Here is a 27,647-nt window from a genome sequence, read left to right as displayed (position 1 = left end):
TGATATGACCAGTCTTCAGTAACCAAAACATGTGGTTTGTCTCAACCATCTGTTGTAGTTTCCTCTTAAATGTGTTCTTATGCAATTTTTAGGAATGTGTCCATATTCCCAATAGTAATGACAGCTATACTTGGTGTTGTAGTCCCAATTATAGTGATATCCATAATTATTTCCTTTTGTTGGTTTATTAGGTGTCCACATAGACTTTGATCTACACTAAAAAGCTCTATGTCCATACTTCTTGCAATTGTAGCTGTGACCCTCAAATCTTGGTGTTTTTACAATTCTAGTTCTACATTCATGTGCTTGATGGCCTTGTTTATTGCACTTATGATAGTGACTCACATTCTTAGGTTTGTCATGCTGATGGGCATTCTTGCTTCTGCACACATTAGAGGTATGTCCCTTCTTACCATAGAAATGACAAGTAGGTTTTGTGTTCTTACCTTTTATTACTCCTTTCTTTTGCAGTCTTGGATGACTCTCCTTCTTTAGTGCTAATATATCATAGTCCTGTAGTATCATTCCTGGCCCTTGGTGATTTCAATAGCTACTCAAAGTATTTGATAGCCTCATTTGGTTTGTTGAAGCTCTCTGTAATCTCCTTCTCTCTTTTCATTTCATTTTTTAGTTGTTCATTTTGCATCTTTAGTGTAGAGATCTCAATGTCTTTGACATTCAATTCATGATGTGCATTCATCATCTAACTTAAGGTGTCTAGCTACATGTTGGAAATTCTTGCAAGCTCAGTTGACTTCTCTTCCAATCTATTGGAAAAGTTTCTCTTTTCTTCCTCAATCATAGCTTTATCCTCAATGGCTCTTTTCTTCTATTTAGTGACTTCACAATGCATCATGGCTTATGATTCTAGTTCAATCTTGAGAGTTCTAATCTCTTCTAGTTGAGCTCTATTCTTTTCCATTAGGTCTACTATTGTTGCATCATACTCTTTGGAATCTCCATTTGCAAACACTTGTGAGGTGTCAATCTCCTTGTACTGTGTATCATTCTTAGCTATGGCAATCTCTCTTCTTCTTTTTTAGGATTTTTTTAGTTCTTCTCTTTCTTGTAACTCAGCTCTGATACCAATTGTTGGGATTAACAATTGGGAAGATTTACTTCTCAAGGGGGGGGGGGGGGGTGTGAATCAGAAGCAACTAACTTTAACCATTTAAAATCTTTTAACTGATATCATCCACATGCATCTAATTCATCTAATAAATGTGAAAGTAAAGACATGCATGAAAATAGATAACACACAAATTTGGTAACTCAAAAACCCTCCAAAATGAGAAGGTAAAACCAGGGTGGGGATGACACCCACAAAATATCACTAAAACAATGTGTAACTGTTCAAGGTTACAATGTTTGACTACTTCCAATGGTCTACCCTATGAAAGGCCTATCTTATTAAATACTCTACACTCTGTTAAAAGTGACCTGGTTAAAAGATTTCACTACCTTGCTAAAAGTAGGTCTAGTTAATGGACTTTCATAAATTCACTTGGAATGCCACCCTATTAAAGGATTTACAAATCGCTGCTAGACCAACCTAAGTCCATAGGATTTACATATCTAATAAAATTGCTAGAAAGTATTAGAAGATTTTGACTTGATAACTTGCAATCCTCAATTGTTGATTATAGATCCTTGTTCTACTCTGACTAATCTGATCCTTGCTTGATCTGATATGTCACTCTTTGAGGTTCTGATACTCTATTTTGGATCAACTAGATTCTGCAATGTTGCTATGTTCTTCACTAAGTCTTTTCACCCTTTTGCACTTCGCTATAATTCACCCATACACTTTTCTCTCACATACACATACAATAGGGTTTCATTCTCTTTTTTTAAAGATTTTGAAGACTTAAGGTTAGGTATGAATCTACGATCAATATTAAATCTTCATTTCCCGCTCAACTCTTGCACTTTTCTTATTGGTTGCATGCCTTCTCCATTTTTTTTATTGGTTTCATGTTGTTCGCATAGGTAATGCAAAATATTCGATCTTATCTTCAAGATCCTTCGAGATTCATCCTATGTCGGCTCCAAAAATGGTTTACATTTGAGTTTGTGAAGATACAAACTCATATGGGTGAAAGCAAAAACCTGTGTCACCTTCAATGATACCATAGGGTATTTTAGCCGTAACAATTCTGGCCGTAACAATTCTGGCTGGAACTCTTTCGGCCATACATACATGGCGGTTTCCCATGCCGATGTGGTGCGTACCATTTCAGCTGGAAGCATTTCAGCCAGAACATTTTTGACTAGAACCTCGCTGACATATTAAAACTATCATAAACCTCTTTGTAAAGAAACTTGGCAATAAATAATATAACTGTTTCCACATAACCCATCATAAATTTGAAATAAATACGAAATTAAAAATTCACATGCAAGAGAATAGAAAACATACCCACAAAATTGTGACACAAGATATACCCTGGCAAACCCTCATTGAGGGAAAAACCCAACCTCCAAAATCATCCATCACTATGTATTATTCAGCAAAAAATACCATTGCCATACATCCATGGAAGCCTTCATGGCCATAGCCACAACCGAGCAAACTATGTGAACAAGCATGAATCCACACATCCCATGCCATGCTTTCAACCTTCACAAATGCTCCCTTGGCTAACCTATCAAGCCTTGTCCCGCTTGACTCTTGCCTTTTGTCTTCTCCTTGTCACTCTCTATATACAACAACTACCCTTGTGGCTGCTTATATAGTAGCAAGTCCCACAAAACCACCAAGTGGTATTACATAAATCATGTGCTAAAACCATGTGCTACCTAACCCGCTGACCCCACATTTAATATTGGGCATTTAATTCTTTTCCCCAATATTAAATAATTACATGAAATATTATCACAATGTTACAATACAACTCATCAAGAATATTCCATGGAAATATTTACATGTTGCACGTCCATCTAGGTACAACATTACATAATAAAATAAAATAATAAAATAACAATATTATGCAATGTGTGCAACACCCATTATCTCAACAATCTCCCACTTGTTGTATACATTGCATAGGGTCAATCCATAGCCACACAAAATGAACAAGGGAACAATCCCTCCCAGCACATCCACCATCATGGATCAAAATACACCAAGTGCTCCATCCTGGTACCCGCAACAAAATCAAAGTATCCAGCATCTCAAACATGAATGATCTCACCTCCTATTATGCCACTGCTACTAGACATAAATAGAAGCCATCCAAAGAGAAAACCACCCAACCTGTCACATTAGAAGATCATAAAATCTTGTACCAACTGAAATTCCAAGCACAAATAACCCGATCCAAAGGTAATCACATGTATCTTTAGTTGTCAAAATATCCATAGCTGAAATAGCACCCACATCAAGTGCCAAACCCATCCAACTATCCATACCTCAAAAGTATAACAAGTGAATCTCATATCATCGACATATCCAATCTATAACCTGCAATCACAAGCCTCAAGAGCAATACTTGCCACATATATACCAAGAAGCTCCCACTGCAAAAGATAATGTCAAATCTATAACCAATCCACTCAACACATCTCAAAGAAGTGAATCCATGTAGTATCAAGGACATCCACAATACATAAACTAATATCCTACAAGAACAACTCTCATAACAAGTCTCCAATGCTCTCCCAAGTTCACCACAACCAACAGAGGAAAGAGATAAAGTAATAACCATGTCATCTCTCACATGACATACATGAGTACAAACCAGTGATCACAATCTCCAACCAATCTTAAATCCAATGTAGTCAAAATTGAACATCCAAGAAGATAACCAAGACTAGAGAAACCATGCAAATCATAACCTGTATCATGTCCTTCTACACACACCTCTAGATGTAAACTGTGCAAGTATGATCTCCTCCATAAAACCCCAACAAGAAGCCTCAACAACACCCAAACCATACCATATAACTAATCATGGATGTAAGCCTCTCACAAGAAGATCAAACTCATAAAACCATTCCTAAACCAAGGAATAACCATTCCTAATCCAAGAAAAATGCCCAATATAAAACCATCTCCCAAATTCAACCAGCATAACAACATATGCACATGGAGATAACCAATGCTAAACCATCTCTCAAATGAACCCTCCAGAACTAACTCATGTATCATAGCTCAAGATCCATATCCATGAAAGACAAGCATAAATATAATGCAACTAAGAGAAAACAATGGGCTATACCTCTCAAGTAGCAAATCGCCGAGTAGACCAAGAGTGGGGAATGAGAATGCTCATCAAGATACCCAAGTCTCCAACCAAGACTCATCTAAGAAAAATCTCCTCTCAAGTCCATATCAGGTGACTACCCCTCGAACTTCCTGCTGAAACCATCAACCATCCCAACAAATACTTCTCTAATCCAAGAGAAATCAACATCACCACCGTCTATAAGTATCCATGAGCACCTGTAACCAATCAATCCATGCCAACCCCAAATGCAACATAGCAATATCATGAAGTATCCAGCTTATGATCAGTGTACTCAATACCAAGAAACTAAACCAAGATCAATGTCAAAGTTCCAACCATGGCCTCGGGAACATAAACATGACAACATGATCTAACCATTTCAACCAAAGAGATAACATGCTTCATATGAACACACCATAACATGTCACAACTCTAAATGCGTATCAAGAGTATACCATGACATAATAATGAAACCATCCTCATACCAAGGATAACATGCCAAATAAAAGCATAAACCACACCTTTGCCAAGAACCCTGTGAGTCCTCAAGATGCAACCATCTCCACACACCATGAAGAAAACCATCTCCACATACCAGGAAGAACCATCTCCACATACCATGAAGATAACCAAGAACTCCATGAGTCCTCAAGATCTAACCATCCTCATACACCATGAAGATAACAAGTACACCATGCAAATGTCAAAGATGCTTCTGCAGCAACAGGATCTAAGACAAACCTCCAACATCTGCAAACACTCAATAAATATATCAATGCCAACAACTCCCACTCAACTGTGGTACCAAGTCACTTATGGCATCATAAAATCCATCTCCTACTTGAAGATCCAAACCAAACCAGGAACTAATCCTACACTGTCACAGGCTCCCACTAAATCGTGTATCCAAGCTATCTATGAAATCATGATGAAAAACCATCCTCTAACCATGAGAATCAACCAAGGCATCAAACTATCAAAGAACTCAAAGTGCACATCATGAGCTCCTCAAAAGAAACCAAATAACTATGATCCTCAACCAAGAAGATATACCACCATAACTAAATCAAAAATCCAAGCTAATAAACATCAAGGGTGTACCTGTATATCCAATCATGTCATGCCAAAATCCATGACACCATAATCACATCCGTGAACCGAGCATCTAGCTCTCAATATGTCTAACCTGTCAGCATAAAATAGTCAACCGCAATCCTCTGCCATGACTGTACCTGGTAACAACATCTCATCCCTTCTACATGAAGAATAAAATCAACAAATCATGTGACTCAGGGCATAGACAACCCAAATCCAAGCCACCAATCTGAATATGCATCAATAATGAAAGATCAATGGGCAAAGACAACCCATAACCAAGCTATAAATGCAACCTGTAAGTATAGACCCCTTACAACACTGCACAACTTGTAGACCCAACAAGTCATCATGAGACCAATCTGAAATATGAACTGAGTATACAATGATATCAAATCTTAAATCTCCAATGCCATAAACTCATAATGTTACCATAGTCAAAATATATCTATAAACTATTCAGATCAATGTATCAACAAATAAATCATGCCAAACCTGCATCAAATCTGAACCAATGTGTAGAGCTCTCCAAGATCTTTTCGTTGACTACTCGAAGTCCAAAATCCGACTCCGTATGCCCAAGTTATGCCCTAATCCGTGCTTAAAATAAATAACATCTAACTTTAGGGCTCTTAAAACCTAAAAAAATCTCAAAATCATAGAATCAAACCTATACCATGTTGTAGTGCTTTGAATTAGCTTTCCAACGCCTATAAGAACTCTGAAATCCGATATTCTGAGAGAAAGTTATGGTCATTTTACTAAGACAGTCTTTTTACCATTTTCAGTACGATTTTTCATTTTTTATTTTTTTCAAAGACGAAAATTCCTACAGGATTAAATTTGACGGCCATCATGGGCTGAAACTAAAAAACTCTTTCATTTCCTCTGAACATGGCCAAACTAGGGCATAATATATATCAAAATTTATGAAAATGTCAACCCGGATCCAATGGTGAGGTCTATTTTTACCCAGGAGGTCATTTCTGCATGCTACCCCCCAAAACCCTCATTTAAATGAAACATCCGAAAAACTCTTTTTGTCCAACAATTTCACATGCCCAAAATATTTTAACATCCCATCATAACAGCAAACCCAACACCCTCAGATCTATAATAAATCATTCATATATCTTGCCCTTTTCTTTTATCCTCTCATGCATTCCCATGGATTTAATCTAGGGTTACAATAATAAAACCATAGCTCTGATACCACTTGTAAGGAAACTTGGTAATAAAGAATATAACCGTTTCCACATAACCCATCATAAATTTGAAATAAATACGAAATTAAAAATCTACATGCAAGAGAATAGAAAACATACCCACAAAATTGTCACACAAGATATACCCTGGCAAACCCTCATTGAGGGAAAAACCCAGCCTCCAAAAGCATCCATCACTATGTATTATTTAGCAAAAAATACCATTGTCATACATCCATGGAAGCCTTCATGGACATAGCCACAACTGAGAAAACTATGTGAACAAGCATGAATCCACACATCCCATGCCATGCTTCCAACCTTCACAAATGCTCCCTTGGCTAACCTGTCAAGCCTTGTCCCGCTCGACTCTTGCCTTTTGTCTTCTCCTTGTCACTCTCTATATACAACAACTACCCTTTTGGCTACTTATATAGTAGCAAGTCCCACAAAACCACCAAGTGGTATTACATAAACCATGTGCTAAAACCATGTGCTACCTAACCCGCTGACCCCACATTTAATATTGGGCATTTAATTCTTTTCCCCAATATTAAATAATTACATGAAATATTATCACAATGTTACAATACAACTCATCAAGAATATTCCATGGAAATATTTACATGTTGCACGTCCATCTAGGTACAACGTTACATAATAAAATAAAATAATAAAATAACAATATTATGCAATGTGTGCAATACCCATTATCTCAACACTCTTGCGGCTATCATTTTCACTGTTGCGGTTCCAAAGTTCTTGGAGAGCAATTCAGGTGTTTCGACTATAACTAGTTAGTGGTTTTTTCCTCCTCATTTTAAATTTTTTTTTAACATGTTTTTTGATTAGTAAATGTTAATCATAGTTAAAGTATTTGTTTTTTACCTATTTTGTGAGTGAAATATTTAGAATTGTTTATTTTTTAATATATTAAAATTGTTTGTATTAATTAATTTGTTAGCAATAATGTAGTTAAACCTGAGGTAAAAACGTAGAAAAACATTAGTTAAAAGTGTAGAAAAACATTAGGTAAAAATATAGAAAAACATTACGTAAAAATGTCAAAAAAATTAGTTTAAAATGTAGAAAAACATGAGGTAAAAATGTAGCAAAACTTTAGGGCACATTGTTCAATTTCTAACATAACCTGATGGGTCTAGGTGAAACAATAATCTCTTATGGTGAAATTAATTTTGACATTAAATACACCTTCTAACATAACCCTCTATCAACTACAATCATAACCTATACCACATTCTAACCATAACATAGGCACTTTACTAATTGAATGAACCACACTTAGATATTCATGATGTTCATTTTAACAAGTAGTTATTGTTAGGTAATAATGAGCCTTACATTACCAAACAACACATTAAGATCACTTATGATACATTTTTAGGTATGTTATCCATACATGTGTGTCTTAAGGGGACATAGGAGTCGTAATAGGTCATACTATTTTTTATAGGTTCTAATAAGTCTTAATATATATTATTAGGATATAATAGGTCTTATTAGGTAATGATGATTCTTACATTATCAAATGACACATAACGACCTCTTATGATACATTTCTAGGTATTTTTATCCATATATATGTTAAGGGGACCTAGGGACTCCTACTAGGTCATTATGTTTGTTATAGGTTCTAATAGGTATTCATATGTTTACTAGCACAAAATAGGTATTGTTAGGTAATAATGAGTCTTACATTACCAAACAACACATTAAGATCACTTATGATACGTTTTTAGGTATGTTATCCATACATGTGTGTCTTGAGGGGACACAGGAGTTGTAATAGGTCATACTATTTTTTATAGGTTCTAATAAGTCTTAATATGTATTATTAAGATATAATAGGTCTTATTAGGTAATAATTATTCTTACATTACCAAATGACACATAACGACCTCTTATGATACATTTCTAGGTATTTTTATCCATATATATGTTAAGGGGACCTAGGGACTCCTACTAGGGCATTATGCTTGTTATAGATTCTAATAGGTATTCATATGTTTACTAGCACATAATGGGTATTGTTAGGTAATAATGAGTGTTACATTACCAAAAAATACATTAAGATCACTTATGATATGTTTTTAGGTACGTTATCCATACATGTGTGTCTTAAGGGGACATAGGAGTTGTAATAGGTCATACTATTTTTTATAAGTTATAATAAGTCTTAATATGTATTATTAGGATATAATAGGTCTTATTAGGTAATGATGATTCTTACATTACCAAATGACACATAATGACCTCTTATGATACATTTCTAGGTATTTTTATCCATAGATATGTTAAGGGGACCTGGGGACTCCTACTAGGTCATTATGTCTGTTGTAGGTTCTAATAGGTATTCATATGTTTACTAGCACATAATAGACCTTACTTACTATCAACCTTAATAAAACTATATCCCATTTACTTTATTAACATTCTTAACTCTAATTAAAACTACTAAATTAAGTCATGAGTTCTAAATTGTAAACTAACATTTGCTAACTAAACTCATTTACTTATCTAGTAACAAATATAGTTTTGATTAAGTAAGAACTACAATACTAATTAACATACTCCCTAATAACTTATACTTAATCAATGTAGTTTATTTGTTTAAGCTTACTAATTTTTCTATCCCTATGTCCTAACTCTCATCTACACTCCCCATAATCATCAAAGCATTTACATCAAAATCTAGAATTTAGTCAAAAATTATATTTTTTTATTGCATATACATGTGTACACTTAGTTATCATTTAATCAAGAAATTTTAATTTTTTTATGTTCTCTAAGATAATTTGTTTTAAAATACATACATGTTACATGATTGAATAGCACCATACATTTAATGTTGTGTATTTATATGTACGTGTGTTTCAAATTAAATTTAACTTATAATTATTTTAATTTAAATACACTTGTATGTTTATATTTGTATATATATGCATGTGCAGATCTCTAGATATTTATCACTCTTGTAGCTTCACATTCATATCCTCATATTTGTATTCATATATACATTATGGCATGTAGTTTTGGGGATCGTGCTCTTGCATCCTTAGGGGATGCTAGTGTCCATGGTGGTGGTTAGAGTGTTGAGTCTGGTACAGCACGCAGATCAACCTCCTCCACTCAGGATAGACAATAGTTATTTAGAAATACAGTTGCAAGATTATCTCGTGCTATGTAGGTTTTGGATACCTCGCTTTCCTCTTCTACCACCCTCCCTAATAGGGAGAAGGTAATAGCGATGCTAGAGGAGTTATTTCATATAATTCAGACCATTGAACCATACAACCCTTTTGATGATATGAGCATTAAAACATTTTATTCTTCTTTATCTCACAGTGTCACAAGCACTATGAAGTATAGATAGATTGACACTGAGGTTTCCACCAGCATGGTGAAATCCATGTTTCCATCTTATGCAGATCATCACAGAGTCAGAGGCTACTTAGCAACAAAGTGTATTGATCCACTCGTCACACCATTCATGTATCCTCATTGGTTGGCCACTCATCATAGATGGCCACAAAAGGATGAGTTCCCTCTATATTTTTACAAATAATTGTTTGCAAAATTTCATTTACAATACGATGTTGACTATACAGATTATCCAAGGCATGTTGGGAAGGGTTAGGGGAGACTTTCTAATAGATTTAGACTTGCAGATACTCCTACGCCTGTTAACAAATGGGCAATGGTGGGACCAAACCTTTTGGTTATGCCGAGAGCTCCACAGATGGCTGTTGTAGGTGAGAGTGTTCTTGATGACATAATTAGGACACATATTTTTTTGAGCATCGCCACTGTCACCACACAGTTACACGAGATTTCTTCTGATCGGTGTGGTAGATATATGCTATGGTCTCAAGGTATCGCTTCCATAGCTGCATCATCTAGCACACCTATTGATGATGATTATGGAGTTGTAAACATACCTTCTCTAGTAGACATTTCTACAGTCTTAGAGGTGAATGCATTGCATTGTTTGGGATCATATTTAGCATCTAATCTTTTAGATGCACATCAAGAATTATCTACACTCACAGGGATTCCACTTCATGACATGAGCTCTCAGATTAGTCATATTTTGTCACGTACAATAGTCCCATAGGATTCATAAAGGCAGGAGCACATTCCTGCACCTTCTACTACTCTTGTTGCTACACAAGCCCAAGCTACAGCACTAGCCCCAACGACTTAGGACCCTACAACACCCACACCCACCCCCCCCCTACTTAGAATGTTAGTGCTAGATAGCCTAGTCTATTTACCTCCATGCTTTTAGATCAGGGTCACACTATTGACTTGGACGTTGATACTATTTTTTCATTGCATGATTCAGATACTAGTCAAATCGGCAGAGCATTACATAATGCTATGGTAAATATCTTTATATGTTTAAATTTATTTTTATTATGGTAAATAATATGTCTATATGTTTAAATTTATATATATGTGTGTGGTTGTGTATGTGTTATAGGGTTTGAGTGATAGTATGTTACATTTTGTTGATCTGCAAACACCGAAATATCCTACACGTCGTGAGTCCTAGGTATGTTACTACACACACACACACACACACACACACACACACACATGTAGATCTTGATATGATTTGTCTATACACATAATTAAATGGTCCAAGTTATCATTTGACACCAGGTTCAAATGCAGTTGATAGACCCTTTTGGGGATAGGGTCCAGGATCAGGAGGGGGGATGTAGCTGATTATCATATGTGGCATTTTATTTTATTACACACATGTTATGTCCAAATACATGTTTATATGGACACTTTGATGTGTTATATGTTATTTCCAGATACATACATTTTATATGGACACTTTGATGTTTTATATGTTATTTTCAGATACATGTTTATATGGACACTTTGATGTTTTATATGTTATTTCCAGATACATGTTTATATCATGGACACTAAATGATGTTTTATATGTTATTTCTAGATACATGTTTATATGGAGATTTTGATGTTTTATATATGTTATTTCCAGACATTTGATACATGATCTATTTTTATAAATTTGATATGGGTACATTATATTCTCTAGATATATGTACATGTATGTTATTGATCTTTTAATGTCCACATGTGTATCTTATTGATCTTTTAATGTCTTAATCTTTTATATAACTTATGTATGTGTTATGAACATGTTTCTATATATGTTATTCATCTTTATGTACATGTTACTATTTTTAATGCCTTAATTTAAGTTTAATTAAGTATACTTAATGACATGTCTTAATATAAGTATAATTAAGTTCTATATATTTAATCTAACTATAATTAACTATTTATAATATAATTAACTATATTTAATGACATGCCTTAATCTAAGTATAATTAACTATATTTAATGACATACATTCTTAATTAACTATAATTAACAACATTTAATTAACAAAATATAATGTATGTAATATGTAACATAGTTCATATAACATATACATGTAAGAACATATTAAAGATTATGACCTAAAGAATGCATGTTACAATATTTAATTAATAAAAGTTAATACATACAAGAACATAGCGATTATATACAAACATAAAGAATGTATCATATCAGAACATATAAAGATTATATGTACATAAATACATAACAACATTAACAATCATATGTAAGAAAACATAAAAAATGTACATATAAATACATACAAATACTAAAGGGGTTGTCTTAAGGAGAGGTCAGTTAAAAAGTGGTACTAAGGGGATGTTCTAATAGGTGGTCTTAAGGGGAGGTCATAAGAGATTGTCTTAAGGGGAGGTCCTAAGAGGTGGTCTTAAATGAGATATCCATGTCAAATTTAAATAAAAATAACAAAACATGTCTAATTTTGCACATCCAAGATAAATGATCCAATGTACACAAATTTATTAAAAAAAACAACCTGTCAAAATTAAATATGAAAGTATAAGAGCTATACAAGCATAGCTCAACTAGAGCTCCATAATAAGTGCATAGGTAAACTAGAGCTCCACAAACAATGTATTGTTAGGATCCTCTCTACTTTTTATTATCTCTAGAATTTTTTCATGTTCTTCAATAGGCAATTTCCACTTTTAATTTCCATGACATCCTCTTATTTGTATTGCTTCAAATTGTAATGTGGTTGCTATAACATGGTTACTATAATGTAAAACCTTTCCTACAGGCTTGTACTCAATAAATTCAATACCACTATCAATTACCCTTGTTTGCTGATAATATGTTCCTTCAATAACAATTGATCCAATTGGATATGACTGTTGATCAACATCTATAGTTCCTTCTAGCAACTTATGTTTTTCTTTTGTGCATCTTAAAAGATAATAGCCCACATTTTTCACATTATCTGGTAAGGCTTGAACTGTAAAAATATCTCCTGCATGTATATAAAAATATAGATAAATATAAATTAATTTAAAAATAAATATACATGTATATTAATTTATATATATATGTATATATGCACAAAAACCTGCCATAACTAAATCAGAAATGTGTTGATAATCAGCTGAATATACAGGATCATGAATGTCAATGTCAATGTCATCATCTTCAAAAGGAGGCTTTCTAACTATCTCCTTCAAATCCCAATGTGAAACATATCCATTCACAATATTTTCACATGCACTCACTAGATTTTCCTTAATGCAATCATCACAAAAACATGTTTTCTCTCTTACTTTAATTACTGGAGGTTTATGGTTTCCTGTAGTCATCACTTGATGTAAACTTCTAATACTAGGAATCATTTGACAATTGTAAGGATTAGATCGATCTATATCTATTACAAATACAAAAAATAATTTTCATATTTCAAAATAAATATTTAATTAAAAACTCACCTTGATTTGAAAAATACATTAAAAATAAATATAACTTAGTTCACCTTTCACCTCCCAAAAATAATGCTTATTGTATTCAGTAACTCAAGTAGCAAAATGAACTTTGCACCATTCAAAATTTTGATTTGCACTGTCTATCCTATTATGCATGTATATATAAAATTTAAAATATATCCTACTAGAGTATTAAACATGCACATAAAAAATGCATATATTTACCTGGAAGTTCATGTTGTCGAAGCACACATTTTATACATGCTCCTGCTCCATCATGCTCCCCTTTTCTGTGTCCACTTTCAAAGAAATTCCATAAATACCTAACATTGGTTCTAGCATGTTGCATTGCTAACCAATTAAATGCTTTTGCAGATTTGAATTGTCCTGTGAACATGAAACATGATAAGTATCTACAATTATCCGTGTACATATATCAAATCAAAATAGACATGTCCAAATAAATATAAGTTAAAATAAAGTTAAATAAATGTGTTACTTCATGTACATACTAACTTGCACATCCATCAGACCAAATCCAGTGCTCTGAAACATTTATTCCACGATTTTAAAGATCTTTAGAGAACATTGCAAAACAATGAACCACATAACTCCTATCATGAACTCTATTATCACTAATATAGAAATGAGCCTCTTTGATGATGATGCATTCATTTTTATCCAACCTTTCTATCTCATCCATCTCAAATTGTGCATGTCTATAAGTCACTTGCACAAATATTGCAACTTTTTCAGAATGATAATATTGGCCTTGAAGATCTATATGAGGTGCAAATGTATAATTCTCAGAAAAATCTACAACTGAAAGTATACAACCAGGTGGAAAATAATTTTTGGAATCATAAAACTATTTAGCTTGCCATCATGCACCATGACAATGTTGGATATGTGGATATATCAATGGACGAAACTTGGTCATGAACTCGTCATAATGCAATTCACTCTCCTTCAATACATTTTTTTGGATTCATCTCCTCTCTTATTTTCGTATGTCTCATATTCATATCTCTTCCATGAAACTGGTGTGGATTCATTAATATTCTCAACTTGTATAATTTTAGAAAATTTGCATAAATCTCCACAATCTTTACATTGATTTTTGATGCATTATACTTTGAATTCATCTGAATCTTCTAATTTAGCACATAATATGGACCTCACAAATTGTGTTGTACTGCTAGGGATGACTAAATCAGGATCAAGTACTGCCATAACTTTTATAAATGATTGCAAGTGTAGACCAAATTCAACATGATTTCTACAACAAGTTTCACACATCTTATTTATGTGTACAAAGGAAGGACATAAACTCTCAAACATTCTCTTGTTTGAATGTTTGAAATTTATAATTCACTTTGAGTTATATCTATGAAATGTTTTGGATGTTCAATTTTGGCCCTTGTTTCTTGATCTTTAATTTGTATAGTATCACGCCTATTGGAAGAAACACGAGAATGTGTGGTCCAAAATTCAATAACTTGTCTTTTTACATCTTCAGAAATCCTGTCTTTTTGAAGAACTCTACAAATATTCATCCAGTTATTCTCAATGCTATCATCTAGCATATTTCTCCTCTTGATGTATCTCTAGATAGTTCTTCTAGATATATGTAGTACATTAGAAATTGCACATACCTATTTTCTATGTGTCAATTTTCTACTAGATATAGTAGTCATCAATGCTCTATGTGCATTACTCAAATCACCTCCTTAAGTTGTGTTGTCAATTTTGTTATAAGCATTTTGCAAGTTTCCAACTATTGTTTTATTAATATTATGTGCATGACTTTTCCTGTTATTAACACCCAACAACTCCAAAACAGGTCTCATGTCTTTTCTCCTAAATAACTTGACAAATAATTGTGCTTGTCCAAATATACTTTTATCCTTGAAATATTTATCCCACATGTTCTGACAATGCTTTCTGATAGTGTTATCATTTATCATATCTTTAGATGGAATTTGGTTTAAAAGTAGTTCTTCATCCAAATCCATCAAATTTTTTATGCCTTCTAATTTGTCTTTATTAGTAGAACTACTAATTTCTTCCTCTTCATTATTTTCATTTTCTTCACGAATCTCATCCTATTCAGGAATTTCAGTAGGTTGGTTTTCATTATGTTTTGTATGACCTTTCATTTTGTCATCTCTTATTCTATAATATTTCCTTGATCTTTTCCTTTTACTGCCCATTGAATACTTTAATCTATAGAAACAAAATTAAATAAATTTAGATTTCACTAAATATTAGCTAATGGTTCAATATAGAATACATAAAAATAAAAAATGGTTCAATATAGAATACATAAAAATAAAAATAAGTAGACGAGAAAAAAAACACCTTCAAAATATTTGATCCTTTGCAATATTGATTAAATCCACAGAATAGTTGCTAAAAATTGTTTCAAAATTAATTGTCTTTCGAAAATCCTCTTCCAATTTTCACTGTTTTGTATATTATTTTTTTTTTAAAAGAAAAAAAACTTTATTTTATATCAAATAGCGACATTAACCATTGGCGGTTTAATTGGCCGACGGGGGTTTCAACCAGAACTGTTTCGGCTGTAACAGTTACGGCAAAAAATGTTTCGGTCAAAATTGTCTATGTGGCATCTTATGTGGCAGCCAAACAAGCAAAAATCAAAACTTCTGTAAACATCTCACTTTGAAGGCCAATTTGACCTACTAAATTGAAGTTTTTTTAAAAACTAAAAATATACTTTTGTAGGTCTCGGAGTCACGATTATGATCATATAATTTTATTATTATTTTGATTAAGGATAATATGTTATAATTTAAAAATATTACAAGTAGGTATCTTAAGATTTAGGAAGATGTCTATTCAAAAATAAGAAACAAATAGTAAATCATTTTAAAAAATTATTATTTTTAATGCTGCACTAAAGGAGAGATTCTTCTTCAAGAATATGTAATTTAAAAAAAAAAAAAATGTAGATTTGATGGAAAAAGTTTGATGGGAGAAAAAAACTATCAATTTCTGATAACTTTGACTTTGACCAGTTATAACTTCAAAAATATTAGCCGAATTTCAATTTTTCTTTTTTGGTGCACTAGGTATACATGTCAGCTCTAACATATTCCAAAATAAAACCAAAATAATGTTTCTAGAGGGATTTTTACATGATGACTTCCCATCTCCGTTGAGACATGTTGTATGCACTTGTAAAACACACCTAGTATTATGGATTTGAAACATTTCTTAATCTATTTTTTGAATGCAAAATAATGCTTTTAATATCATGGAATATCAATCTTTTGACATTCAAGCTATTACGTTTCCACAATCAAGCATGTGGACTCAAAAATGGATTCAAAGAAGATATTGAACTGTACATCATTAATGCAAATAGATCTTGAACATTTGTTGATGTTTCATTGGATACTAATTTATCATGATGGTCTTAAAATGAAAATATAAATTAGAAATAAATCCAACAAAAAATATTTTTTAAATGCTAAGCACTTATGGCTATAGATAATTTGATATTTAATTTTTATATTTATCTATAATATAAATTCAATAGTTGAATTTTTTGTTTTGATATACTCTATATAAAATTTACAACACATAAAAAGCCTATAGATTAGTTTTCGCCAACAAAATTTTGTAGTTAGGATAACAATAGATGCTGGATAATTTCATTCTCCACAATTTGAAAAATCCATTTAACCATTGTAACAATTAAATGTGAAAAAGATAACCTTCATTTGGTCAAACAAAAAACCTTTTTTGTTTGAAAGCTACGTAATTAAATCCCTTCCTGGATATAAGGTAAAAATTAGAATAATAAATATTATTAGTTTCAAAAATAACTTTATAGTTTATTTGAAAGAAACCAATAATATTGCCCAAAATTTTTGCCTAAATTATGAAACAATCAAGTAAAACTTCTATATGTTGGACACTCCACTTGGTGTTGTATTTGGCTATACTTAGTATACTTATTCTTTTTATACAAATAATATTGTCTCAGCTCCTTTTCTCTTCTATTACCATAATAATTGAATATCTAATTCCTTAGATGATCATACAAGTATTCACTGCTCCAGTTTTGTAAAATAAAGTGTTTCCTCAAGTGTCTCATAGTGAATGCTACAATTATCAGCTCTTGGTGTTGCACTACCTTCCCTTTGTCACATTTCTTAGATGTCCAAAAGTTTCACATTTCTCATTTCTATCAACAATTTTGGGATCTAGAGACATATCTGACAAATGATTTTGAAATTGCCCACATCTCTACAATGTTGAGATCTAATAAAGGAGCATCAACAAATATCCATAAATGTTGTGAGTGCTCTTGAGTTGGGTTAATAAAATTGATACCAAATGATGGAAAAGTATACTACCACAAAATGAGTAGTAGAAAGAAGGAAGTGGAGAACATGCTTTTGCAAAATATGATGCATTTGAAAGGAACTTTGTTTAAATAAGCTCAAAGTACTCCATTAGCATTTAAAGAGTTAACCAATGTTCATTCCTACTATCTTCCCTTTGTCCACCTTTGTCACCTACAATTTCTCCTTTGAACATGATTATATCAAATTGGTGGGATTCAAATTATCCGCATTCCTAGCAACTCTCTCGGTGCTTTTAGAAGTTGTATTATTTAGGAAAATGACAGTATAAAATTCTACTTAAATTTGACACTATTGTTTATTCCTTATTCCTTAGATACTACTTATATCATGTCCCATCTAATGGTCTCTCACGAGTAAAAGTTATTTTGGAATAATTTTTTGTGCATGTTTCTCTTCTCTATTGAGAATAAAAAAAATATGTAGTGTATTGGATGTTAGTAACTTCCAACTTGGCAGTAATAACACTAAGTGAGTGTAATGGAAACATACCTGTGACAAAGTTACAGTGACTCTGGAATATGTTGCCTTCCACTCTGTCTCAGACTGAAATCATCAGAAGAAAACTACATTTATGACATGCCCAACTTCCACTGCAAACTTCACCATTCCACACTATCATCTTTCTATTGCTAAGAAGGTGATCCGACCTGATATTAGAATGGAGACTCTGTCACACTAAGCATTCAATAAGAACTGCTATCGCTCATACTCTCATAAGTTTAATCTATAATTTCTAAGCTTTATTTTTTCCTTATTCATGCCATCTATTAATATTATGTATCCGTGTCTCTAAATAACTTGAAAAACACAGACATGCATACATGCAAAATGATGAAGCATATCCAGCCACATTAGTTTTAGGTTTACATCTGTTTAATGTTGAAGTTTCCAGCTGTCCATAATTTTTAGGTACGTGGACTATTAATCATTTTCCCAATTTTGTTAAGCTAAAAACATAAAATAATAGGACAAAATTAGTCACAACCAATTATAAAATAGAAATAAACACATACAAATACATTTTAATAGAATTATTTCATGAGAGCATAGGTTAAAGGATTTGAGCACAGATTTCAAAATACTGATTAATTGTAAAGAAGCATATGAAAACTATAGTCTCAGCCTATTTATAGGCGAGACTAATAATTATATTATTTTTAGTAATAAATTTAATAATTTCTAAGTTTAATAAATATAAGATAATAAGATAATAGTTGAAAAGGAGAAATGGTCAGACTCTTGAAGAGCTCTGTTCACATATTCAAGGGCTACCATATTTCTCATCTAGAGTTATTGTTGAATTTGACTAAATAATGGAGTGTGAAATGGGTTCTCTCTAAGAATGCAAGTCATGAAAAGAGATGACGAATTCAATTTCAAACAATCACGTCAAACAAGGCATAGGTAGGTAGGGGCCCATTACAAACAGATTCCATTCAAAATGATAGAATCCGGATGTGATAGCCTAGCAGTATGACAGTGCCCATTGTAGAATATATTCAAAGTCCGGCCAAAATTAAGGAGGTGTCTATACAGCAGAAAATTTGCACCCGATTTGACAATTTATCTAATTTATTAATTAATTTTAAAATCACAAAACCAATGATCTATCATTTTAAAATTAATTAATAAATTATTTAAACTGTCAAATCAGATGCATATATTCGGCTATTTAGCCAAGGACCAAAACCAAAGCCTTCGTAGTGTGGAAAACAATGACCAGTCTACTCAATGGTGAGAATTTTCATAAATTACACGGCATGTTGTACCAAAGAATAATATGGCCATCCAAAACCAATCATGTCTCTTTACACATGTAATTGTCTATTCAAATGTCAAAATTTCCCCAGCGCCGTGTTCAAAGGTTCCGCACTCGAAAACTATGTTGTGGGAGTACCTCTCATCACGGAAAGTGTTTGACACGTACGTGCCATTTAATTTACGCGTGGTTGGAAAACAAAACTTACATTCAAGTCAAACTTTTAAAAAATTTATGACAATATGTTGTATATCATTCAATATTAAAAATAAGATTCATTGTAAATGTAATAGTATTATTTTATATTATTAATTAGTTTTATATAGATATGTGAGTAATTTTATCATTTAACATAATTTTTAAAAATATTATACAATTTGTACTAACAAAATTCAAACTATATGTTTTGAAAATAAATTAATAAATAGAAAAAGTTAATATTTATTTTTTAAAACTTTTTTTAATCTAAATGTAGAATAATGAAATATTATGACGCCTTGAGATATTATATTCTTTTAAAAAATATTTCAAAAATAATGAATAGTAAAATATTTCTTTTATAGTTATATATCTTGATCATTATATTTTACATACAATAGTAAGTATTTTCTAATAGATCCAACATTTTCTTTAGTTAAATTTAAATTTTAAATCCATCTTTATTATTGTACTTGTTGTGTAGGCAATACTATTATATTCACTTGCCAACTACTATTAAATACTATTAAATTTTATTTATATTCATATAGTTACTTTATAATAAATTTAATAGTTTTAGATGAAAGAAAGTCTAATATACAATTTCTAATTTCTAATTATAGAAATTCATTATTTTAAATTCACATTATAATCTTATATTTTTGTACTAAAAAATATTTCATTTTTATCTTTTAATTGATAGATATGATAAACTACAAATAGCTACTCTATTTTCACAATAAAAAATAGTTCACTTTTCTTTTTTAAATGATATATCGTAAACTATTAATTAAATATGAAAAAACTATACACAATATAGAACTACAATATAACACTATAAATTACAAACAATAAACAACTAATTAAATATAAAAATTAATTTTGATAAACTATAACAATGAACTATAATGACAATAATTTATATGTTATATTCTAATATTATAACCTTTTACTCCTCCTTATCATCCACATAGTTTTATACGCAATCTTATGTTTTATAATGAAAGATGATTACTTATATTTGAAAAAATATATTGAATTTGGTCCATTATAAGATTCAAAATGTTTATTTAATTAATTATATTGAAACTAATTATTTATCAAAAAATTAATATTGAAACTTATATTAATACTTTTTTAAAACAATAGGTTTATACTTTTCTGAAATCTGCTCTTTTCCAGTAGAGTTTTCTAATGTGAATCTTTACATTTTATATCTATTTTGAATTATAGATATTTGATGTAAAATAATATTGTGTTGGTCTTATCTACTAATTAAATACTTTGTTTTTAACTAGTTTTAATCAATTATCTATCAGCATTTTCTTCATATTTGTAAAATTGTCCTCCCTTTCCTAAAATAAAATATTCGTATTGATACTCTGGTGTTTTTTTCTCGTTCTCAAACTCTTATTTCTAATAATAATAAAAACTAAAATACTTGTGTATTTTATAAGTTCTTAAATATTCAAACTAATCATAATTAGACTTTTGATTAAATAGAGATTTAAATTTAACATTAGATTAGTCATAAGTTTGAATTAGAAATGTTACAAGATAAATTACAATTATTGTCATCACACTTTTAATTCAATTATAAAAATCAAATTACACTCTTATATGCAAGGTCTTAGAGTTTGTGATTTATAAGAAAAAGTATAAAAACTATTCATTAGTAAAATATATTAAATATTTTTTTAAAAAAATAATTGGCTTTTTAATGAATAGTTGTTGATTTCGGCTATCTCGACCCCATTTTTTGTGAATTTTAACTAAGTATACTATTTATTATTTATTAATAGAAAAGACTATTCATAAAAAAGCTACACTTAATTTTTCACATTTTATGTTGAAAATTTAGTTATAAATAAATTAAGATTTATAGAATAATATTTATCTACAAATGATTATGCATCTATATATTTTGTTAATAATTACAAACAAGTGCCTCGTAGTGATTATAGTGTTAATGTAATTAGAAATTAGAATTTAAAAAATAAATATAATAATTTGAAAAAAAATATTAATTCTAATATAAAACAAGTGCCACGTAGTGGCTTGTATTATCCATAAATTGTAATGGTTTAAGATTAAAAATTTAATAGTGAGTTGAGGTAAGTTATAATAGTTTAAGAATACAAATTTAATAGTGAGCTAAGCTGTAATGATATTTAATATAATTTAATCAATATTTTTTAAGATTTAAAAAAAAACTATCTTCATACATATTTAAATATTTGAAAAATAACAATTTCTAAAAAAATTATGATTTAAAAAAAAAAAATCATATAAGTGTAATGTTAAATTGTCAAGATTAAAAACAATTATCATTCAAACTACATATATCAAATAATAGTTTTTAATATAAAAATATTTTTGAATTTATAATATGTAACTATTATAGCCAAAAAAAAATTGATAAGTTTTATGAGTTTGATATAAGTCTTAGGTGTTTCATATTTTATATATTTCATCCTTAAATATAGGGTAGTGGTTCCTAGAAATCTGCTCCTATAAGACTCAAATGATATGAGCCAATCAAACTAAAGTAAAATATTTTTCATTATTTTAGAAATTAAGATTTGACTTATAAACATTAGAAAAAATCAAATCATTAACTTAATTATAAAAATACTTACATTTCATTGGTTGAAGTAGGAAGAATTAATCACTAGTTATGCACAAGTGATTGCAATAGTATGTGCCTCTAGCAAAGACAATAATGGATAAATATTAGATTAAAAAAATATGCGAAAATTATTCTAGTATGTGCCTCCGACAAAGACAATAATGGATAAATATTAGATTAAAAAAATATGCGAAAATTATTCTAATTAGGTTGTAATCACTGAAGGATAATAATATTGGACGTTTGTTGGTGGACGTAGGTATATTCTCATTTGTGCACTTTATTGTAAGGGTTACTTCTACCTATGGTTAATCTTACCAAAGTCCTCCATTCATACCAATTTCTTACATAAGGTGTTAATGTTATAAAATTATGTATACTACATATAACCATCTCTCACTAATCTTTTCTTAGAATGAAAAGAGTTCTTGAATAAACTAATAATCATTTAAATAATTGCATTTTTATTTTTATTTTTCATAAACAAGTCATAAATTAAAATAGTCAATTAACTAGTCAAAAGACTCTTAAAATTATAATTAGGATTTAAAACTTATGAAATCATGAAATTGTCATTATAGTTTTTTATGTAATTAGAAAATAGAATTTAAATAATAAATTTAATATTTTATATCTTTATAATAATTTGAAAAAAAAAAAATTAATTCTAATTCATCAAATTATTGATTATTTTGAAATAAATTTTGAAAAAATAAGTATAATTATTAGTTTTTATATATTTTGATTTCATCAACTATATTAAAAAAAACTATATTAGAAAAGTAAAAACTATAAATTAATTCATTTGAGAAAAATAATTTCTATAACAGAAAAATTATAAATAAATAAATAAATTTTTAATAGGAAAAAGTGAATACAATTTACAAAATCTAGTGATTCATGACATAGTGAGAGCATAGTGAATCCAAAGCAATCATCTTGTTATGTTCTTTACCTGATAGTTGGGATCCCGTAGTTACATCTGTAAGTACTTCAAGCTCTACGAAGTCAAAGCTGGCCTATGATGAAGTTGTTGCCACTTTATTAAGTGAAGACATGAGAAGGAGTAACAAAGACTCCTCATCCGGTGATGCTCTCACTATGGTCAGCATTGAGTTTCTTCATAATGAAGATTTTGTTTGCAGCCGACACCGTTTGATACATATTCTGAAGTTTGTTCCAAACATCTTTTGTTGACGTCTCATTTGAGACATTGAACAAGACATTTTTCGCTAGTGAGAGAAAAATGGATGCCATCGCCTTGTCATCCATCTTTTGCCAATCTTCATTGGTCATTGTAGACGGTTTCTTAGACTTTCCTTCGATTGCGAGAGCCAAGTCTTGCTTAACCAGCAAGGAACGCATCTGCACTTTCCACAGGTTGTAATTCTTGCTTGTAAATTTCTCTATTTTCAAATCCTCCATCTTTTCGAAAAATTCAACACTGATTTTCCAACCTGCACACCTCGTGCTCTGATACCAATTATTGGGCCCATTTGCCGTTGCACCAAAAGCCATGACTGTTAGTGAACATGGAACACCACATAATTAACCACCTGTGGGCAGGGGAGCGCGTCACATCACCCAACACAATCCTCATCTAAAATTGAGTCAATCGGGCTCCTGGCTTCGAAATTTACAAGGCTTGGAGGAGCTCTACATGTACGATGTGAATGTTACATCAACTGGAGCTGATGGTGCACTGGTCGAGAATATTGCGTCCCTCGCCAACCTTACATCACTGAGGCTGTCTGGGGTGTCAGGTACAACTCTCTCTCCTCTTGTAAACCTCACCTCCCTCTCCCATCTCTACCTTGATGATAGTGACGTCGCCCACCAGCCATTCCCATGTGGATTTCAAACCTTACATCTTTGGTTACCCTCTATCTCTACAACTACAGTCTCCATGGTTCCATCCCTTCCACCGTGTTAGCTCTTCCCCACATGAGAAACCTTTACTTGCCCTACAACCCTGATCTCAGAGTAAACATCTCCTCCATTGTGCAGCATGCTCCCCAACTCAAAAGCCTTTCAATTGGCCATTCAAATGTGGGAGGAGTGATTCCAAACTCTATTGGGTATATGTCATCATTGACACGATTGAGTTTCAGGGGCAATAAAATTGAAGGCATTATCCCTTCTGCTATTGGGAATATGTCGTCATTGGCCGTCTTGGATCTTTCTTATAACTCGCTTAGAGGCAATATTCCATGGAGCTCTTTATGTGGACTATCCAAGTTGTCAAGTCTTCACCTTCAGTCAAACCAATTAAATGGAAGCCTGACATCTATTATTAGTAATCTCTCTTCCCTAGAGGGAATTTATCTCAGCAATAATCATTTAAGTGGCACTTTTTTACTTTCTCAATCAGGGGAGAGGACCCAGTACTTGAACACCCTAACTTCACGCTTATCAAAACCCCATGTAAAAATTTCAAATCACTCCCAATTTTTTACAGTAGCTTACTTGGTGAGTCACCTACTTATAACTAAGGTTTCAAGTCCACATCACCTGTTATGATGCCACATCAGAATGCTTTTTGCCAAGTTTTCCAAAATAGCCCAAAAAAAAAGTGAGACCAATGATCGTGCATAAAGGGTACCCATAGTTGAACAGCTGATGTGGCATCACATCATTGGTCAATTTTTATAACTAAAGGTACATTTTATTCAATTTTAGGTAGTTAGCATTGTACTAACAACTTTAAAGTCACAAGTATTAGTACAATGTTGTCAAAAAAATTGGACATTAAGTCAACAAGTGTAGGTATCAAGTGAACAACTCCATTCACAACTATTGGAACGTGTTCAAGTACTGGGTCCTCTCCCCTATATGGTTTGACAAAAATTAAATGATTGGATCTCTCCAACAATTTCTTGATGATAGGAATCAATTTCAATTGGATCCCTAAATTTCAGCTCCAAGATCTATATTTGACTTCATGTAATATGAATGGCAGTTTTCCATCCTTCATATCCACTCAATACAACATACGCAATATAGACCTATCCAATAATTCATTGAGTGGAAATATTTCAGAATGGTTGTTGGACCTAACACTCTTGGAGAGACTCAATCTCTCATACAATCAATTTGAAGGAGCATTGCCCTCAAAGTTTAGTGCATTTGGTGTTCAATATGTGGACTTACATAGAAATAAGTTGCAAGGGAATATTCTTGTGCCACATCCAAATGTACAATTTATGGACATGTCAGAGAATCAGTTCGAGAGGATTAGTCAAAGAAGCACAAACAAATACAGCTCTAGCCAACTCATTTATTTGTTACTTGCAAATAATACCATTAAGGGTGTCTTTCCACATTCTATTTGTGAAGGTCCTACTTTAGAGGTTCTGGATGTGTCAAACAACAAGTTTATAGGTAACTTGTTTGCAAGCTTTGGTAATTGTTCATCAACATTAAAGGTTTTGGATCTAGAAAAGAATCATTTCGAAGGTGAAATTAAGAGCATGGTTTGTCTTCAAACATTAAAGTTAGGATACAACAAACTACAAGGGCCAATTCCATCTTCACTTCAAAAGTGTACGTCTTTGCAGATTTTAGATTTGGGATATAATAACATGCAAGGAAAAATCCCAAATTGGTTAGACAAGTTGTCTGACCTCCGAATTCTAGTACTGGGATCAAATAAATTCATGGGTGAAATACCATTACAATTGGCAAAGTTGCAACACCTTCAAGTCTTGGTTTTTTCAAATAACAATTTGTTTGGAGCTATTCCAAATAGTTTGAGTAACTTGAAAGCAATGACAAATCAAATGGAAAGCTCAGATGTCCTTCAATTTTCAAATTCTAGTTCAATGCCTTATGTGGACAAAATGGAAATAGTTAACAAAGGCCAAAAACTACAGTATGCAAAAGCTTTGGCAATGGTTAGATGTCTTGACCTCTCTAGCAATAACTTCTCGGGTAATATTCCTAAAGGCATTGGGTTACTCATTGGTCTAAAATCTCTTAATTTATCAAGAAATTATTTGGGTGGCAAAATTCCTACTTCTTTTGGAAATCTTGTGAAATTGGAGTCACTTGATATCTCAAGGAACAATATTATTGGAGATATTCTTGAAGAGCTACAATTTCTTACATATTTGAGCTATTTCAATCTATCTTATAATAATTTATCTGGTAGGATACTAGTAGGAGGTCAATTTCTTACATTTAGTGGTACTTCATTTTCAAACAATGTACATCTTTGTGGACTTCAAATCAACACAAGTTGTTCCTCTTCTATTTCTCCAAATTTTACTCACAATGAAGGTGTGATTGTTGAAGAGTATGATGATGCATGGTGGGAAGTGGGAATTGGATTGAGCTTTGGACTTGGGTTTGCAATTGTTATTGCAATATTATGTTTCCAAAAAAAATGTCGTGTTCACTACTTCAAGATCATGGATGAAATTATTTTCATTCTTGATCAAAATGTTCTGAAAATTAAATTTTAATAAAGTTGTTTTATTCTTCTTTCCCCCCCCCCCCCCATAAGATACCCTCCCCTTCACTTGTCAAGTGTGGTTGCATGTGGATTTAATTTGTGTTCTTGATTTCTACTCATTTATTGGAATTGTTACTTTAAATAGTGTAAATTATACAGGACATCTATGTATGACATGAAATTAAATAGATATTAAAATTAATTTGATTTATATATATTCATTTCAAGCATTTTTTTGTTCAACTTTAGTTGGTAAATATTATTTCTCATTAATGTCTATTAAATGATCATATTTTAGAATAACATTATTGTTCACATATAGATAGATGTTTGATTGTTTATGATATCATAGCAATGATTAAAAAAAATTGGATATGCAACGAAAATTAAAATATTTAAATATTCATATATATAAATTAATAATAAGTTTATGCAAATATGTGTTGAAGATGTTCAATGTTCTAAGCATCTCCATAATTTCTTCTAATTTGTAATATCAGTCTTGTTCAATTGATGTCTTACACTTTCTTTTTGTACCAATCAAGCTCAAAATCTTGTTTAGTGTTTAGATTATTATTTACCAGCACACGTTTAATTTCATTCTCTTACAACTATTTTTGAGCAGCTAATTAAATCTCAAGTTTTCTTATAAATAAAAAAATCCACCTAAGATCTAATGTCCATGAACTAATCATAATGATGTTCAATAAACTCATTATGTTGGAGAAAATCAAAAGAGATTAAAATATCAATGATGAGATGCACATTAACTCATTTTGTTTAAGAGATCTTATGCCCCTCAATTT

At 31.4% G+C, this 27,647-nt stretch overlaps 1 pseudogene; it reads left to right on the top strand.

The window, feature by feature from the left end:
* The window catches only part of LOC149564978 (uncharacterized), a 68,660-nt pseudogene extending 41,809 nt beyond the window's left edge, over nucleotides 1-26,851 (top strand).
* Nucleotides 26,852-27,647: the final 796 nt, after the last annotated feature.

This window comes from Cupressus sempervirens, chromosome 3, assembly GCF_028749045.1.
Source record: "Cupressus sempervirens isolate cs-2001-9-10 chromosome 3, ASM2874904v1, whole genome shotgun sequence".
NCBI lineage: Eukaryota > Viridiplantae > Streptophyta > Pinopsida > Cupressales > Cupressaceae > Cupressus > Cupressus sempervirens.
The sequence above is the reverse complement of the archived record's forward strand: the minus strand, read 5'-3'. Positions and strand labels throughout refer to the sequence as shown.